Source organism: Suricata suricatta, chromosome 10, assembly GCF_006229205.1.
Source record: "Suricata suricatta isolate VVHF042 chromosome 10, meerkat_22Aug2017_6uvM2_HiC, whole genome shotgun sequence".
In the NCBI taxonomy this organism is placed as follows: Eukaryota; Metazoa; Chordata; class Mammalia; order Carnivora; family Herpestidae; genus Suricata; species Suricata suricatta.
Window position 1 is genome coordinate 39,197,189 of NC_043709.1, and position 19,846 is coordinate 39,217,034.

The window sequence follows — 19,846 nt, forward strand, 5'->3', positions numbered from 1 at the left end:
TACTGAAAAGGAACCAAGGGCTGAAGGGGAAGGGGGAGGGAGGAAGGGGGTGATGGTCATGGAGGGGGGGCACTTGTGGGGAGAGGCACTGGGTGTTATATGGAAACCAATTTGACAATAAACTATTATAAAAATAAATAAATAAGTAAATAAATTAATAAATAAATATTTTCATCCACACCACACCATTTTAATAATAGTAGCTTTATAGCAGTTCTTAAAATCAAATACTGTAGGTAAATAGCTTCATTTACCTGCTTAAAAATCCTCTGTTCTAAGTTGTTTGCATTCCTAAATAATTATTGTCTATTTCTGAAACACAAACAAAAACACCTGGAATCTTTATTTGGATTTTTTTGATAGATCAAGAGATCTATTTGTGTTAGGGGAGAGAGAGAGAAAGAGAGAGAGAGAGAGAGAGAGAGAGAGAGAGAGAGAGAGAGAGAGAGAGAGAGAGAGAGAAGAGAGAAGAGAGAGAGAGAGAGAGAACCAGTTGGGGGGGGTGAGGGTGGGGGAAAGGGAGGGGAGAGAAAGAATCCCAAGCAGACTCCTCACTACCAGCACAGAGTCCCTTGTTGGGCTCAATCCTATGAACCATTAGATCATGACCTGAGTCAAAGTCAAGAGCCAGATGCTTAACCTACTGGGTCACGCACGCGCCCCTCCTCATGAACTATCTTTTTTTTGATATTGGACTCTCTTAATCCAATAACACACAATCCACCTGGCAAACTTCTAGGCACTTATTTTTTTCTGAAAAGCTAAGGGCCAGAAAGTTGCTCAGGTTTCTTCAAGTCCTTTTCTCCCAAACTTGATTGTCCCATCCCTGACATGACATCACCCTGCTGAAGTATTCACAGTATTTAGAAGTTCACTTCCTTGCACATAAGCTTGCATCATGGTTGGATAGTGCCAATAAGAGCTGAGGTTTCTCTTCCAGGAGCTGTAATTCACCTCCAGAATGATTCACTCATGTGTTGTACTTCTGCCTTCTGTAGTCTACTGGCAAGCCTTCTCTTTGCCAGGGTAATGATGGCAGCCTCTCTCCATGATGGAAAATCCTCAAGACCTCTTACTCTTTCATTTATTCTTTTTAGAAAACATCCCCTGCCCCCCCACCTGGTGAATGCATCCAGTATTATAAATGTGGTCTTAACCTGAGAATGGGATTTAGCAATATAATATGATAGGTGAAAAACTTCTTGTACCTGTAAATATGCCTTTATTAATGTATGATGAGCTTTCATTCTATTGTGATCCTGTTTTTCTTCCAAAATGAATTATTTAACATACTGTTTGAAAGTTAATTTGTAAAAAGAGTAACCCCCAGCCCAATATATAGCCTACATATTTTCCTATAGATTTTGTTTTCAAAATCAAGTTTCTTCCAACCAATAATGTGTTTTTTTACTTCTATGATAGCCTTTATTCTGTTACATATCATCTTACTGCTTTCTAAATGGCTACTGTGTTAATCTTTAAAGTATTCAGATACTTTGTACCAGTTTTCTAGTTAATAGAAATGTCACATTGTAGAGGAAAATGTCCACAGATCTAATGAAACATATTTAAGCTTTAAATTGAGTGTTATAATGTTAGTTTTCTCATGTCTACATAGAGATAATAACTACATTGAAAAAGTTTTAATAAGAGAAGATCTACCAAGAATAGTAACTGAAAATAATTGGTAGACAATAATAAATGGTAATTATCAGTTCCCAACCAAAAATTAGAAATAAAATGGCATCTCTTATTCTTTATTGTATAACTGAAAAAATAGACAATGTTATTAATCGATAATATGGTTATTATGAACTTAAATTAATGTAAATTTTCTTTTAAGGCATTGATGACATTATTCTAACTCATACAAATGACTCTTAAACAGATTTTATGCTTTGTATTAAAATTTGATTAAGCAATTTAAAATTATAATGAAAAAAGTCACTGTGTGAATCATTATAAAACACTAGGACATTTATCTTTTAGACACAATGTTTAAAGCTCCAGAACCATAGCCATCTCTACTTATGATACAATTATCCATGTGGATTTGAATTTTCCATCACTTGACATTATTCCAATGTATTATTACTGTAATTTTCTGGGATCTGAAAGGTTGAGTAAAATAGTTGAGGTTAAAATAAAATCTGTTTACTTCTTACAAACTTATTTTTGTATCATTTTTAAATTTGCTGCTAAAGGAGTAGCTATGCTTTGGGAGGATTTGGTTTAAATCAGTAAGATACAATTTTTACTATTAGTCAGGAATACCCAATTTAATCAGTTTTTCAATAAAAACTGTCTTCATTTTTAATCTGGTATATGAACTTATTTGTCAATATCCACTCAGTGAATGCTGATTTTGCTCTTAGTAAATGTAGTATCATTGTAAACTGGTGAACATACAAAAAGGTAACAAAATAGTATAAAACCTTATTCTCTGCATTAAAAAATGCTAACTAAGTAAAGATATGGAATTACACAGAATAGGATACATATTTAGAAATACGTAATGCTCTTGTTTTAAGAAAATGTATTTAAAAACAATTAAAAGTTAACATTTCTATATTATGTAAGATGTGCCAAGCCCTATTTTAAATTACCTCCTTTAATGTTTACAATAACCCTATCAGACAGGCATTTTTATCAAAATCTAACTAAAGAAGAAACTGAAATACAGAGGCCAATTACTTGCCTCAAATCACACAGTTAATTAGTACTGAAGCCAAGATTTGAACCTAAACCCAGTTCCAGAACCCACAACGTAAGCTATTCTACTTCCAATTACACTTTTTATTCCCAAGTAGTTTACTGAGGTATAATTACATCTAGAAAATGCAGAAACCTTGATTATGAAGCTCAATAAACTTTGGCATATGTATATGCCTGTGTAACTACCACCCAAATCAGATATACATATATATGTGCATGTGTGTATGTGTGTGCACCCACCTGCACACTTTTAGGTCTAGCTTCTGGTAATTGTACTTTATTTAGAAAAGCTAACAAACTTGGAGAAAAAAGGAAGTGTCAATAGGAGCTAGTGTTAACAACTAACATTTACAGAGTACTTGCTAAATGACCACCATTGTACAGGGTGCCTTATACCTAACAGCTTTCATAACCCTCCCAACTACCTTGCCAGGAAGACGTTACAACTGTCTCCATTTTGCAGATCAGGATATGAATAGCACAGTTAAGAAACTAAAATAGTTAAGAAGTTAAAAAATAAAGAGGTAGAGGCACGTGGGTGACTCTGTCGGTTAAGTGTCTGACTCTTGATTTCACAGTTCAGGTCATGATCTCATAGTGTGTGAGATCAAGCCCTGCACTGGGCTCTGCTCTGAGCATGGAATCTGTTTGAAATTCCCTCTCTCCCTCTCTCTCTCTCTCTCTCTGCCCCTTCCCTGCCCGCCCATGGTCTCTCAGAATAAATAAACATTTAAAAGAAAATTTAAAAGGTAAAGGGGTAAAAGGAGATGACAAGATTGATGAATATCAGAAGAGATTTTTCAAGGCCAAGTTTAAATTTGATTTGCCATCCAGAATCCAAGTGGATGATACTCCCTATCATGAGAGATTCACTACAGAACTAACAGAAGGAAGCTAAAATTAAAGCATACATTCAGAAACATGAGGAGAAAGATTAAACTGAAGACAGGAATTAGTCTTCAAGGATTCTCACATTAAAAGGGATGGGGCAGAATATCAAGGAAAGGCAAGAGTGAAGAGGCTCCAGGCTCTGACCAAAAGCTGCAGAATTGAAAGGTGGCGAAAATGACTTTCACCTGAAAAGGACTAGAAAACAGGAAAGGATGCTTGAAACATTTGAGAAAATGATCAGATTCAATCATCAAATCAATGGAAAATACTGGAAACACTTCTATCAGAAAAAGAGTGACTGTTGAATTCCTACAAGACAGAAGGTTTACAATTAATGACTATAAATCCTTCCCAGAAAGAACATATACAAAGCTTAGCCTTAAATTTATGACAGTTGCTAATATTCTTTAGTTGTCCCTGCAATCTGTAGATAACATTATCAACTCTGGCTTTGTTTCCTTGACTTTTGTTTGTCCAGATAGAATGCTCCCCCTTCTTCCCTTTTTACTTGTCTTTGGTTTTGGTTCTCAATCCTGGGCATATATCAAAATCTCCTAAAGTGCTTTCAAAACAGTATCAATGCCCACATCCCCTGGGAGAGAAGAACATGTAAAAGAACCCCTTGGGAATTTTTTCAAAGTACACATGCTCCTTTCTCCGCCCCTGTGATGTTGGGAGACAGGGTAGAATTTTAGAATGTAGAGTTTGTAAATGACCCTTAGTGAATTCTGATATACTTCCTTCCTCCTGTTGTGATGGCTCTTTGGGTGAACTCAATCTCTCCTGAGTCTTCAAAGAAACATTTCTGTGCTAAGAACTCCTAAGTTTTATGACCATTCTAGATCTCTCTTCTTCCAAACCCACATAGTCGTGAGACTAGTACATATTTCTGCCTATACCTCCAAAGAAATATCAAAGTCAATAGATTTTTTCTTTTTAACTTAAGGTTTATTTTTTTTTAAGAGACAGACAGAGAGTAAGCAAGGGGTGGGGGGCACAGAGAGAGGGAGACACAGAATCCTAAGCAGGCTCCAGGCTCTGAGCTGTCAGCACAAAGCCTGACGAGTGACTCAAATCCATGAACTGTGAGTTCATGACCTGAGCCAAAGTTGGACACTTAACTGACTGAGCCACACAGGTGCCCCAATAGATCTTTTTATATTTTTTTAATGTTCTATTTATTTTTGAGGGAAAGAGAGACATCATGAGCAGGGGAGGGTCAGAGAGGGAGGGAGACACAGAATCCAAAGACAGGCTCCAGGCTCTGAGTTAGCTGTCAACACAGAGCCTGACACAGGGCTTGAACCCATGAACCACGAGATCATGACCTGAGCCGAAGCCAGACGCTCACTGACTGAGCCACCCAGGCACCCCTAAATCTTTTTTTTTTAAATGTTCTCTCTGCCTCCCTGATCTGACTGGATAATGTTACCACACAGAGAACCGTACTAAATTTCTCTTTCCCCCCATATCTTTATTTCTTCACCCTCTCCAGAGTTAAAAGAAGGCTGCAGGAAATTTTAGGAGGAAAAAACAGTCCAATTTTAAGCTCAAATCACTTCTTACCTGATTACTGCACTACTTTTGAATTGGACTCGCTGGCACTAGTCTTGTTCTCCTGAAATCCATCCTCCATATCACTGACCAAAGACTTAGCTGACCATGTCACTCATTCACCTAAATCTTGGGCAAAAGCCAAGATTCTTATAGTGACCTACAATGCCTCCTAGGGGCTCTGAGCATATACAATACATCTTGAATTTAGTTTCTTAATAGTATGACATTGATGGACCTCAACAAACCACAAATTCTAGTGTTTGTGCTTTTGTCAGAGTTCTCTCCCTGTGAATGTGTGTTTCACTTTAACTATAATCTTTCCTAAGCCTAAAGTGCTCTCTCAAGAATTTTGAACTGACATGTAAGAAGTATATCTACCTCCTCCAGAAGGACCTCATTCATGGGAAGAAGAGGTATTGAGATTACATACAAGAAAAAAGAGCTATGTTGTCTCACTGGCCCAGTGGATCCAAGGCCCCATCTATAAATTGGATAAATCCACATTAGTTACTACCAGCAGGACCAGCAGAAGAACCATTCAGCTAAACCCAACCCAGACTGCAGAATCATGAGCAAATGAGTGTTTTTTGAAGATACTAAGTTTTGAGGCATTTATTATATTGCAATAAAAATGTAAAAGAGCTTCGGGCTCTGGGAATGGTTTTCACATCTGTTGCTCATATGGTATATGTTGACCTTCATTAGGAGAAAACTGATATAAGTTCACTTGACTATTTGGTAAGACTGAACAAATAAGTTTTATTTATTTTTTAAGAAAGCTTCTAACCTATATGGCCTGAACAAAGTTTACTTGGCTCTATCATACAGAGTGTAACAGTGGTCAACTAAAAGCATCATGTATTTTACTGAGTGTCTTTGCAAAATTTAACGAAAATATACTGCAAGAAGACATAGTTAGCTGAAATGCTAACAAGATTGGTAAGTCCTTTTTAGAATCTGTCTTTGGGTAGTGGATGGGAAGTATAGACATTAGAAGGATGCAGGCATGCTAATCAAACCCAGGAATGGTGGTGTTAAAAACTGTAATATTGTAATTTTGATAATTCTTTTAAAGATTTTGCTTCCTTTTTTAAGCTTGAGTAGTGGTATTCACCCATTTATTGCACATAGCATTTCATCTTGTGAACAGTTATGTTTGGAGTTACAACAGCAGATTCAAATGACAGGTATGAGAAATCAAACTTTAAAGAAGTAGGTTTTTATAATCTGCCTTTCAAAAATCAAATATATTTTTCTGATATTAATGATAAAGTAATTTCTAATAAAGCAGAAAATACTGAAAACATTTAAAAGATAATCACACTACATGCTAAGAAACTCTTTAATCAACCTAAGACAAAAAATGGGCTCCTGCCAGGGGGCATCTTCTGCTTACAGGAGGGTTTAACCTGTTTTCCTTCTTATCTTTGTATAAATTTTTTAAATTTTTAATTTATTTTTGAGAGAGAGAGAGAGACAGAGCATGGGGCGGCGGGGAGAGGTTTCAGAGAGAAAAGGAGACACAGAATCCAATGCAGGCTCCAGGCCCTGAGCTGTCAGCACAGAGTTCAGCATGGAGCTAGAACCCATGAACAGCAAGATCATGACTTGAACTGGAGTCATGACTTGAACGCTTAACTGACTGAGCCGCCCAGGGGCCCCTCCTTCTTATCTTCATATCCTTCAAATTCAGCTAACCATTGTTTAGCTCCTATGGTGAACAGTGACCTGCACTCTCCTTTAGGTTAATTCACTTATTAATAATATTCTTTACACATACTCGCTTGTATTGACATTCAAATCTTATTTAGGAATAATTAAACTAAGTGTTTATATTTGATGATAAATATAATTTTCTAGCACTCATTAAAATCTTCAGAGCACTCATTTTCAATAGGACTAAGACTTTACAAGACTGTCACATTCTGCATAATTTTTCATTTATTTTGTTTAAAATATCTTCTTTATCCTGTTGTGCCTAAATGTATGCAGTTATGTGAAAAATATGTTATTGGTGTCTGTGGAAAGGAGGTCTTATGCCATCATTCAAGTGTACATACACAGTGTACTCACTGACATTTAGACATCGATTTGCATACCATTTGCTTTTTCAGAGGGAAAATTGATTCAACTTCATCTTGTCCTTGGTAAAATGAGTTATGTATGACTCTTCTTATAAAACATCAAGGCCAGGAGGAAAACAAAACAGAAACAAAAACATCAGATGTTCAAAGGCAAATGAAGGAAGTAACCTTCCCACTTTCTTCAGTAGTAATTCTGTTGTTGTTGCTTCCTGATGTTTGCTTTTACTTAAAGGAACTGGCCACGCTTGACATATTAGGCAGTCCAGCCTAGCAGAGAATATTTTTAATAGTAATTTGCTGGAGGCCTGGTTTTGGGTTGTGCAGTGTCCCTGGCAGTTTAAAATTCAAGATAGGCTGAGTCATCCCTTCCACATTTGGAGGTTAAAAAAATAATAATAAGGCACATCTTACAATTTACTGCATGCAGATCTTTGAGGCCAGGTTGTAGATCATCTGCTCAGGCTGCAAAATCATATCCAAATACGCAATCTGAAAACCTCAAACTTAGTTACTGTAACTGACTTCTATAAGGTCATCAATCCTTAAAAATTGTTTCATTCCATACCAGGTATTTCTCATGTATAGATCCAGCTAATGGCAAGATTTTCCTTAGAGATTATCATGCAGGTAGCGTACACATGGAATCAAAGAATCAGAAGGACAAATGGACATGGCCTGTAATTTCAAGTTCATCATAAAGATAAAAAAGTATTTCAGTATTGTGATTTATGAGAAATGTATATTGCTGATATGAATGAATACATTTCCCATATGTTTTTGGTCTTCATCCACAGGTCCTGGCTCATAGCACCCTGAATCCTTGAAATTTCTGATGTGTGGAAAGTTATATGTTAATGAGAGACTGGATACCAATGGAGTGAACCATATGATTAGAGGTTCTACTCCCTGACTTCTGTGGGGGAGAGAGGGAGTTTAAATTAATCATCAATAACCAATCATTTAACCAACTGGGTCTTACGCAATGAAGCCTCCATAAAAACCTAGAAGGCAGGAGTTTTTGGTTGTAAATACATGGAGATGAGGGAGAGTGGCATCCCTGGAGAGGGCTTGCAAAGTTCCATGCCCCTTTCCTCATGACTTGCCTTATCCATCTCTTCCATTGGGCTGCTCCTGAGTTATATCTTATTATAATAAACAAGTTATCTAGTAAGTGAAAAGTTTCTATGAGCTGCTCTAGCAAATTACTTAAACCCAAAAAGGAGGTTATGGGAGCCTCTAATTTGTAGCCATTCGGAAGTAGAGGTAACAACCTAGACTTGCAATTGGTTTCTGAAGTCCAAGTAGGGAGTAGTGGGAACTTCTAGTCAGAAGTACAGATAAGAGCCTGGATTCTTGTCTCTGTGTGCGTGTGGTGGGGTGGTGGGATAGTCTTGTGAGACTTAATTTTGTGGAATCTGATTCTATCTCTGGGTATGTAACTTTAGATCAGAGTTGAATTTTTGGACATTCTTCTGGTCTCCTGCTGGAATCCAAGAACTGCTTGTTGGAGGTATAGAAGAACCCTCTACACACACATGTTGGAATTGGGTCTCAGAATCAATTTAAGTATGCAAATGAAAAAGACCACAAATATAGCAAGAATTCAGAGAAAAAAATGACTAGTTCATAGAAGACAGGATGTTTAAAAAATCTATCAAGTTGACAAATTGCTAAATTTTCTTCACCAAGTTCTAACTTTCATCCAGATGCATTTGTGCACATTTATTTCTAAGTTTGTTTGTTTATTTATTTATTTACTTACTTACTTACTTACTTACTTACTTAGAGACAGAACATGAGCAGGGGAGGGGCAGAGAGAGGGGGAAGGAGGGAGAAACCCAAGCAGGCTCCATATGGTCAGTGTACAGAGCCCAATGCAGGGCTCAAACTCACAAAACCATGAGATCATAACCTGAGCTGAAATCAAGAGTTGGATACTTAACTGAAAGAGCCACTCAGGTGCCCCTTTGGGCACACTTATATCTAGAAGTTTCCCAGGTCACAAAGAGTTGATACACTTCAAATTGAACTGATATTTTCCTTATCTCTCAAATGCTCTTCTTCTTGGTATTCTTATATAGGTGGATGGGATTTCACCCACCTAATTACCCAAAACAAAAATGAATGAATCATACCCTTCTTCCTCTCATCCAATCTTCCACCAAGTCTGATTATGTCATTTCCTTGTCACTCATATTCATTCCCTCCTCTTATGCCTACTGGAACTCTACCTCAATCAGTGTCTGTCTCTTACATGTTCTTATTACTACATCCCCTCTTTAGATTTTTCCAACAATCTCCTATAATGTCAGAGATCCCTTTCTCCACTCACATTTTTTTCTCACTTAAAATCTTTCAGTGGCTCCTTCTAGCTATCAGGGTAAAGCCTACAGGTCTTCAATATGACAACACGGCTCTTTGTGAATTAGTTACTGATTTTCTCTACCATTTTCCCACATACATCTTTAATATGTGCACAATACATCCCATGTTCCCACTCTACATAATTACTTATAATTCCCCAAGCATACTCTGTTCTTTCAACCTTCATGCACTATGTACTCGCTATTCCTTTGTCTTCAATGTAGTTATAGGGGACATAAGATAATGACTAACCACACTAAGTAGGCTAAGGAGCCAGGCTGCTCAGATCCATATATCAACTCCTCCATTCTCTAGCTGGGTGCCATTTGCCAATTAAACCCTGTGTGCTTTGTTTTTCTTATTGGTTAAATGGGGATAAAACCAATTTTTATCTCAGAGCACCTGTGTGACTCAGTTGCTTGAGGATCCGACTCTATTTTGGCTCAGGTCATGCCAGGGTTGAGGGATCAAGCTCTGCATCTGGCTCTGTGGTGAGCATGGAGCCTGTTTAAGGTTCTCTCTCTCTCTCTCTCTCTCTCTCTCTCTCTCTCTCTCTCTCTCTCTCTCTCTCCTCTCTCCTTTCTCTCTCTCCCCTCTCATGCTCACTCTCTCTCTCTCAAGATTAAAAAAATCATTAAAAAAACATTTTTATCTCTTATAGTTGTGGTCAGGATTACATGAGACCATCAATATAAAGCAATGAAAATAAGATCAGAAGTAACCTCTCAGTAAATGTTAGCATTAATCACCACACCTATATACATTAAAACCTATAGGAAGTGCTGAATTCTATCTAAGTTTGGGGAAAATTTCACAAAAATAAGCAACTTAGATGCAGTGTTGAGATCCTATAACTTGGTACCACTCACTTACAGAAGCACCTTCAGCAGCAGTGAGAAGAGCCTTCCTTAAACCTCCCTCCGTATAGGAATGTCTTCCGGGAGATCATATTCTTCTCAAGTTCAGTTATATCAAGCTCCCTTTGTAAATCCTTCCTCATCCATTTTTCTTTCCAATTCAAGGCCATAACATTTTTCTGGAAATTTTCATCAACTGATAGAGCCCTACTGCATCACTCCTACACATGCCTGCAGAGTAGGTTCTTGAATTTGAAGTGGGAAGAAGGCACTAGGAACCCTGGTAAAGGGGAAGAATATAAATTTGCAGTGTCCCCAATCCTTTTTGGTGGTTTCCTTACTACTTAGGAAATTTAATTTATGTGTTCTTTAATTTTTTGCTTTGTTTTCAAGCTCTTTTCTTCACTATTGTTTCAGTCTCTGTATCCTATAAACCAATTCATACTTCTGCATACTAAAATTGACCTTCCCCTCAATGCTAAATCAGCAATGGTTCCTCACATTCTTTCTTCTGCCCCTCACAACTTAATTTTAGGTACAGTTGTGCTCTATTTGCAGCCTCCACTTCCTCAAGCAGCCATTCTCTAGTATTTAATTATTATAAGTATAATCCTATATTCAAAATATAACATGCAAACTTTTTAAAAAAATTAAATACTACTTGAAACATTTTAATAACAACAGTCCTCTGTATCATTGAGTTCAGTTCCTTAAAGGTAACTATTTTAATTCTTTTTTAACTCGTTTAAGTCATTCTTCTAGAATTTACCTCAAATGTACAAACAACATCCAGGCTATATACTATTTCAAAGTTCAAGAATCTTTTGAATTCCTATATGGAAGATGAGGATGGTTCTCTCTCATAGTCCAAATTGTACTGCCTGACGAGCTTTCTTCAATCACAGTTTGGATAGAAATCTATTCTGTGTTTATATTATAATAACTGAGTAATTGTGTCTACTGCTAGGTCATGTATCACATCATAAAATCATTTACTCTGTTATACAATGTTTCATTTTTCTTGGAATTAATCGTCTCTTTAAAAAAATCTTCATAGTTTTCTATGTTCCTAATTCTTCTTAAATCTCTGTGGTACAGCACATAAGATAGATAATCCATTACTTTAACTTGCTCTTTGCCTCTGAAAGACCTTCATCTGGAGCCCTCCCTTCTTCTCCAACAATCAAGACGGGCCTATGCACAAGCCTTGTATGCAGGCATCATCCTTGTCCTCAACTTCATTTTTCTGGGAATCACCTTCACCCCCTATTGTGTTAGATCTCCTAATTCACAAACACCATTCTATCTTCCTTCTTGACCTCTTCCCTTCATTATATAGAGTGTAAATGATGTGAGTGCTAAAATGTCAATACTATAATTTTTTTGAAATATCATTCATTTTTAATGTTTTAATTATAGTATAGTTGACAATGTCACATGAGTTTCAGGTGTACAACATATGATTTGACAACTGTATATGTTATACTATGCTCATCCGTGCAGCTACCATATGTCACCATACAACATTATTAAAATTCATTGACTATATCCATTCAGCTGTGTCTTTTATTCCTGTGACTTATTCATTCTACAACTGGAAGCTTGTATTTCTCACTCCCCTTCACCTATTTGGCCAATCCCCCCACCTCCTCCCCTCTGGAAGCCATGTTTGTTATCTTTATTTATAGGTCTGAATCTACTTTTTGTTTATTCTTTTAATTTTAGATTCCAAATACGAGTGAAATTATATGTTATTTGTCTTTCTCTGTTTCACTTATATCATTTAGCATAATACCCTCTAGGTCCATTCATGTTGCCCAGAGTGGCATGATATCATCCTTCCTTATGGTGCATAATATTATCTTGTGTATCTCTACCACCTCTTCCTTCTCCACTCGCCTATCGATGGACACTTAGGTTGATTCCATAATTTGGCTATTGTAAATAATGCTGTAATTAACATAAGGATAGGGTTGCATATATCTTTTTGAATTAGTGTTTCACATTCTTCAGGTAAATAGCAGTAGTAAAATTACTGGATCATATGGTAGTTCTATTTTTAATTTTTGGAGGAACATCCACAATGTTGTCCACAGTGGCTGCACAGGTTTGTGTTGCTGCCAACAGTGCAGGGGGTTCCTTGTACTCCACACCCTTCCCAGTGCTTGTTATTTCTTGTTTTTGAGTTTACCATTCTAACAGGTGTAAGGTGATACCTCATTGTAGTTCTGATTTGTCCTTCCCTGATGATGAGTGATGTTGAGTGTCTTTTCACATGCCTGATGGTCACCTTTACCTGTATGTCTTCTTTGAAAAAATGTCTGTTCAGATCCTCTGCCCATTTTGTAACTGTTTTGTTTTGTTTTGAGTGTTGAGCTATATAAGTTATTTATATATTTTGGATATTACCCCTTATGAGATTTATTATTTATAAGTATTTTCTTTTGTTTTTAATCCTCATATAATTTAGAAATTAGCAGAATATCAAATTCCTTCTGAGTACTGCAAGCATTATTCCTTTTAAGGATATTCTTCTTTGAAAGTATCCTCCTTTATGAAAGCTTTTAAGATCTTCTCTTTATCCTGATTGATGAAAATTTCATGATAACATGGCTTTTAAACTGTATTGTAAATGATGGAAAATAATTGCATATGTTAAAAAACAAAATAAATGGAGAGATAGTCTAAAAAATAATAAAATTAAATAAAATTAAAAAAAATCATTATGCCATCCAATTCAACATGCAGTTTCAATATGGAACTTTAAGTCAAATTTTTCAATATATATATTATTTCATTCCTAATTTATTCACTTGTATTTTCTGAATTCCATCTTACTGAGACTCCTGATAATAGTATTTTATTTTATTCACTTAGATGTTTCCAGCATCTAGAACAATAAATGGGCATATAGGGGCGCCTGGGTGGCTCAGTCGGTTAAGCCTCCGACTTCGGCTTAGGTAGGATCTCATGTTCATGGGTTCGAGCCCCGTGTCAGGCTCTGTGCTGACAGATAGCTCAGAGCCTGGAGCCTGCTTCCGGTTCTGTGTCTCCTTCTCTCTCTGCCCCTCCCACTCTCATGCTCTGTCACTCTCTATATCAAAAATAAATAAAACATTAAAAAATTGTTTAGAACAATAAATGGGCATATAATAATAATGTCAGCTCAGAGCCTGGAGGCTTCTTCAGATTCTGTGTCTCCCACTCTCTGTGTCTCTCCCTTGCTCATGCTCTATCAGTCTCTGTCTCTGTCTCTCTCTCAAAAATAAATATTTAAAAAATTTTTTAAAAATAACTAGGGTAAGTTACTTACCTTCTCAGTGCCTTAGTGATCCAAGTTACAAAATAGGAGTAATGACATTAATTACCTCATAAGACTCATTGATTTAATTAAGCATGAAATTCTTGAACAAGCTCAACTCCATATAAGTATTAAATAAATATTATCCATGTATATGCATATTGAATTATTACCATGACAAACCAAACCCATTGCATCCAGGACCCTGTTAAATACGTCAGTATTATTTCTTATCCCATTCCTCATATTGACTCTTCCAAACTCTGCTAAACCATATACATTCTCCCTGCCTCTTGGCTCTCACTCATGCTGTTCTCTCGCCCTGAAATGCCTTTCCCTAATTTTGTCTGCCTATTTGCCATTAAGCTTCAGTTCAATATTGAAATAGTTATATCTTCAATTTGCCAATATTACTTCTAAATGATACAAAACAAAGTCAATTATTTATGCAAAAATGTTTTTGTTCTTGTTAAGAGCTAAAATAGGAAGCAATGTCTTTTCTCCCCTCTCTTAATTTCAGTGCTGTGCTTACTGTTGCCTTCTATAAAGACTCTCACATTTGGCTCAAGACCAAAGTGAGCTCTGAGGTCTTGAATAAATTCTTTAACTCACCGCTGAATCTCCATGTTTATGACTCAAAGGCCTCACAAACTCAATATATCCAAGGCTGAACTCAATCTTCCTACTGCAACTGCTTCTTGTCTGACTATACTTATTTAAGTAAATGGAATCAGCCTGCCGGTCATTCTTGCCACTGTTACTATCCACTCCATTAAGAAATCTGTGAACATTTCTCAACACAGTCCCCTGTTATCCCTCTACTTCTGTGTCCTTAATTCATGATTAGTGTTGCAGCCATAGGGATAATTCTGAGTGGAACCTTACTGTGTTTCTCCTTTGTTTAAAAGTAATCAGTAGTTTTCCTGTCTGCAAAACAAAATTCAATATTCTTACCAAGACATGTTAAGTCTTATATGATTTGGACTCTACCTCTCCATCTTTATCATAAGTCATTCTCATTCTCACCAAGGAGGAGACCTGTCCAACATTTTATTCCTGCAATGTACCAAGCTACTTCCTAATTTGTGGTCTTTATTCATGCTCTTCTCTTTGCCTGAAACACTCTTCCCCACTTCTGAAAGTATATAAATCCATCCATTCTTCCAGTCCCAACTTAAATGTCACATGAAATCATACCTGACTCCCCACATTAGAAATGTTCTTTCCATTTTTATGGCATCTTATTCTTCACTTTCATCCCTAAGTTGGAATTTTAATTAATAGTCTTTTAACTAATTCCTTACTTTCCTTTCTCTTCCATTTTCTCAAATTCCTCAAAGGCAGAGACTTTGTCTTGTTTCTTTATAGAACATCTCTTAAATAATTGGCACACAATAAGTATTTTTTGAATAGGTGACATGGCCAACATTAGGTAAGTAGGTAAATAAATCAGAGTAAATTGTTGTAATGTAGTATTCTGGAGCTGTGAAAAAATATACATGAAAAAGTATCGACATGTGAAAATGCAAGTCAGAACTACAGGCAAAAAATACAAAATACAGATTACATACAGAGCCCTCTAGCAGAAGATAGATGTGGTAGGTAGGTAGATAAATGGCCCCTTCCCCAAATCCCTGAAACCTGTAAATATGTGATATTACATGGGAAAGTGGAAATTAAACTTGCTAATCAATTGACTTTAAATTGAGGAGATTATCCTTGATCATTTACTTGGGCCCCATGTAGTCAAGAGGGTCTTTTAAATCTGCTAGGGGAAGCAGACAGGTCAGAATCGGAGTGAAGCTGCATGGGAGAGACTCAAGCAACCACTGCTAGATTTGAAGACAGAAGGGAAGCACGAGCCAAAGATTATGGACAGCCTATAGAAGTTGAAAGAGTCAAGGAAATGAATTCTCCTGGAGAACCCAGGAAATATGTAGCTTTGCATTCTTAATATTATCCCAATGAGACCTCTTTTGAATTTCTAACCTCCAAAAGTGTAAGAGAAAATATTTTTGGATTTTAAGACATTAGTTTGCAGTAGCCAATTTGTTACAGCAGCAATAGGAAGCTAACATAATAGAATATTTGTGTAGAGGAGACTTCACATGTATTTTTTCCTTTTCAAATTTTATATGGTTTTGCAAGCAAGCTCTTTGCAACTTGTACTTTCTCTGTCTTTTGTCCTATCTAATCAGTATAGTTTCCAGCACTGTGCTTCAGACTGCCATATTTCGACTCAACACATGAAATTAAAAAAAAAAAATCTGGAGAAACTATCTGGCTCACAAATGCAAGCTTTTTTCCCCAAAGACATGTTAAGTAAAAATGTAGACAGAACATACCCAGAGAAATTTCATAATTTTTCTTGCTAAGATGCTGAATGAATACATTTTCATCAGTTACATTCATATTACCAAAGGACTTTAGAAAATGTCTATATAGCTTGATGACTTTTAGCACTGAAAGACAGAAATAGCTCCCAGGATAATACTATTATCCTTTTACTGTTTTAACATTTTCTTGCACCTTTATAGCAGCACTAAAAGCAAGCACTGGATTTTGGAACCTAGGAAATATTTCACCGTTGGTGAATGGGAAAGAAAAGGCAAATCCTCAATGATTTTTTTTAATACCAGCATTTTCTAGATCCTCAAACTGTCTGAAATATACTGCATGAGTAAAATACACATGGACACCTGATATTTTATGTTTAGGAAAGTCGGAAGACAGAAAAGTCTTGAAGGATAGTGAATTCACCTATGAGATCAGGAAATGCACTCCACAATTATACACTCAGTGAAGCCATTCTCTTCTCAGTCATACTGTGAATGCAGGATGCATTGACCTGTGAAAGATCTGAAATTTAAATTAGCATAAAACATAAACTTTCCTCACAAACTTTCCATGAAAGAATAATTTTTAGGCCGAAGCATAAAATACTATCAATTACATGAATGTCATGTTCTCAAATAATTCATACATTCTTTTCCTAAAGACTTTTCTAGTTATTTCCTGACTAATAAACAGATGAAGAATCTGTTTTTGTTTGTGCATATGACCAAACCCTTGAAACTTCATAGATATCATATCAAAACCATATGAAAATCTGCCACTGAGCATAGGAAATTCCCTCAAGAGACAGAACACAAGAATAAATTAGGAAAAAACCTAGTACAAAGCATTCAAGAAGCTAGTTTCATTTCCCTCCAGCACCTTCTGGTGGCAAACACAGTGTATTGCTGAATCCTACAGCACTGACAGAAATAATGTACTGCAAATTTTAATGCTTAAGGTATTACTCAATATCTTTATTGGTTCCAAAGCAGCCTAAATACATTTCTAACTTTTTCTGTAGTACCAGGTATGCAATAATAATATATCACAAAGGATTACTTTAACATTTCCTTCCAGAATTGAACATCTTTGAGCTAATTTACTCATAGGCATCATGCATTTTTTTCAAACTCTGCTCTTAAAAAAAATGGAAAAATGGCAAGATAAATTTTATAAGATTACACCAAATATACAAACAAGTACCCACATATATGGTCTCCGCCTGAGGTTATATATAAAAGGAGCAATTTTATAAGAACTGTGCCAAGCTTTTCCCCACTAGATTTAGAAAGTGGTATTATTTAGTGGCATTAATATATAACATTTCTTGATATCTTAAATGAATATCTGGAATAATGTTAAAATATGTCATATACATGATATTATTTGTTATGCAGTAAGATAATGAGATAAGTATTATAATCTCCATTTATTGGATACCAAAATATAATAATTTGTTTGAGGTCATATTTTACTAACAAATAGAAAGAATTTAAAGGCAAAGAAAAACAACTATGTACTTTCATATTCAACTAATAACTAAATGAATGGATGTATTCATTACTTAAAATCATGTATACATCAAGGACCAAACACTGGGAATTTAGCATAAAGAAGATTCATCACTATATTGAAAGCATTCACTGCATGAGTTGCAAAAGGCAGAAATGAAACAACTAAAATATCATGAGACCTTTTGTGACTGAGTCATATGTACAAAATGTTAGATCTACGAAGAAGATAAGCCCCAAAATGTATACAAAGACAGAGAAAGGGCATCAGCTGGCTAGGGATCAGAATCTGCCCATTAATCCCATTAATCCACTATCGCCAGGATCATTAAGCAACCAAGGAATTATAATTTGCCTTTGTACTTGGATTTCCTGCTGGGATAAGATACATGAGCCAGAAGATTCAAACCCTTCACTGTATCTGTCATAATTTGAAATGCAAAATTTATTTACATAAAGTTGACAGAGATCATCTCTACCTTGTTTATTCTTGATTTCCCAACAGCCTACAGAGTCCTGGGCACAGAGTGTGTGTGACTTGCTTAGTATCTGCTCAGCGACTCCACACGGGTGAACCATCCTGCTGGCCTCCTTAAGGATATCTCCTCATCACAATCCCTCAGCACAACACTATCCTATATGTCCAAACATTTTCAAAACTTTCTGATACCACTAAGTGTGACAATTAAAGGGGCATGATTTTGTAAAAGTGAAAGGCTAAGTCATACACCCATTTACTCCTCAGTGTACTTTGCTGATAGGCATTTCAATAAAAGGCAGGGGTAGGTAAAGGAAGGAGACTGAGACAAGATGGTTTGGTCTATCACAACATCTCGAAGAAGGCTCAGATCATGCCACTGTCACTTCTGAATCCTAGTACTCTGCTCAGTGTTTGGTACATAGTAGACAGGCAATCAGGTATCTTTTGAAGAATGAAGAACAATGTGTGTGTGTGTGTGTGTGTGTGTGTGTGTGTAGATACATATGTGTGTACGTGTGTGTAGATACATACACACACACACACACACACACATACACATAAAGCCGCATGTTTTGCAGAGTGGACCATGAATTAAGAGAATATCGAGTAAGAATCTAAATGCAGAAACACTGAACATCACTAGAACTAGTCACACAAAAGCTACAGTAATGTTTATGTATTTGGTCACAGCAGAAAGAAAGACCGTATACGTTCGTCTGGAGGGAGCCTCACTGAGGCCTATGCCAAGGATGCATGGCGAAGCAGGAGAAAAAAGATCAGTCATTTCTGAAGTCAGAGAACTGAACTTCATGAGTAAGGTTTTGGCTAGAAAATTGCTATCCCCATAAACACATCATGATTTCCAAGGAACATAACAAAATTTCTATCAATAATGCCATAAGATAAATATTTGGCTTCATTCAAAAATAGTTCAGATCATTCTTTTATTTAAACCATTTCCCCACATAAACAAAGCACGGAAATAGCCTGGATGCTCTTCAAAAGACTCTAAAGAACCCAATGACCCATATAATAACATTATTTAACAAAATTTCTCCCAGACTATAGCAAAATAGTTTTCATTTTTTTCCATTACTGCAATTTACGTGTAATATGAATACTGCCTATTTAAAAAAGAGCAAAATCTCATACCCCTTTAGTAATCAAAAGTTATTGCTAAACAACATTACCAGCATAAGGCTTTGTAGAAGTAAGGTTTAAACAGCTGAATTCTGAAAGCTATCACATACCATATCAACAACATTTTTATACTACCTGGTGCCTTAACATAAATCCACAGCACATACTTTTTAGAAAACAATACAAGTACATTAATTACAGGAACTCATGAATCTTTTTTTCTGAACAAAGGGTGTTTAAAATTCCTATCAAATGAACTATGTCAGTCACAGGCCAGTAAACAGTGTAGAAAAATACTACCAAACATGGATAATTGCCATGTCTTTCATTTTCTATAGAAACTCCGCTCTTGAAACACGAGGATACACAAAAGTGTGCATGTTGAAAGGGTTGTTCAAGGCTTCGTCGTTGTTTTCTTCAGTGCAAACATTTGTCCAGCAGAAAATTGGGTTGTGTTTCAGTTCCTTTTCAACATACAGAACACGTGGTTTACGGCAATTGTTGGTAGAGTGTAAAATCCCAATTCTTTCAGGTGTGCTATTCTTCCCTTTCTTGCCCAGAGAAAACCAGAACAATGCAGTTCTCAGGCCTGGTTTGGATTGGTTGTT

At 36.2% G+C, this 19,846-nt stretch overlaps 1 protein-coding gene across 1 annotated transcript in view; it reads right to left on the reverse strand.

The window, feature by feature from the left end:
• The window catches only part of NAV3 (neuron navigator 3), an 821,156-nt gene that overhangs the window by 427,596 nt on the left and 373,714 nt on the right, over positions 1-19,846 (reverse strand). The gene's annotated exons all lie outside the window — the stretch shown is intronic.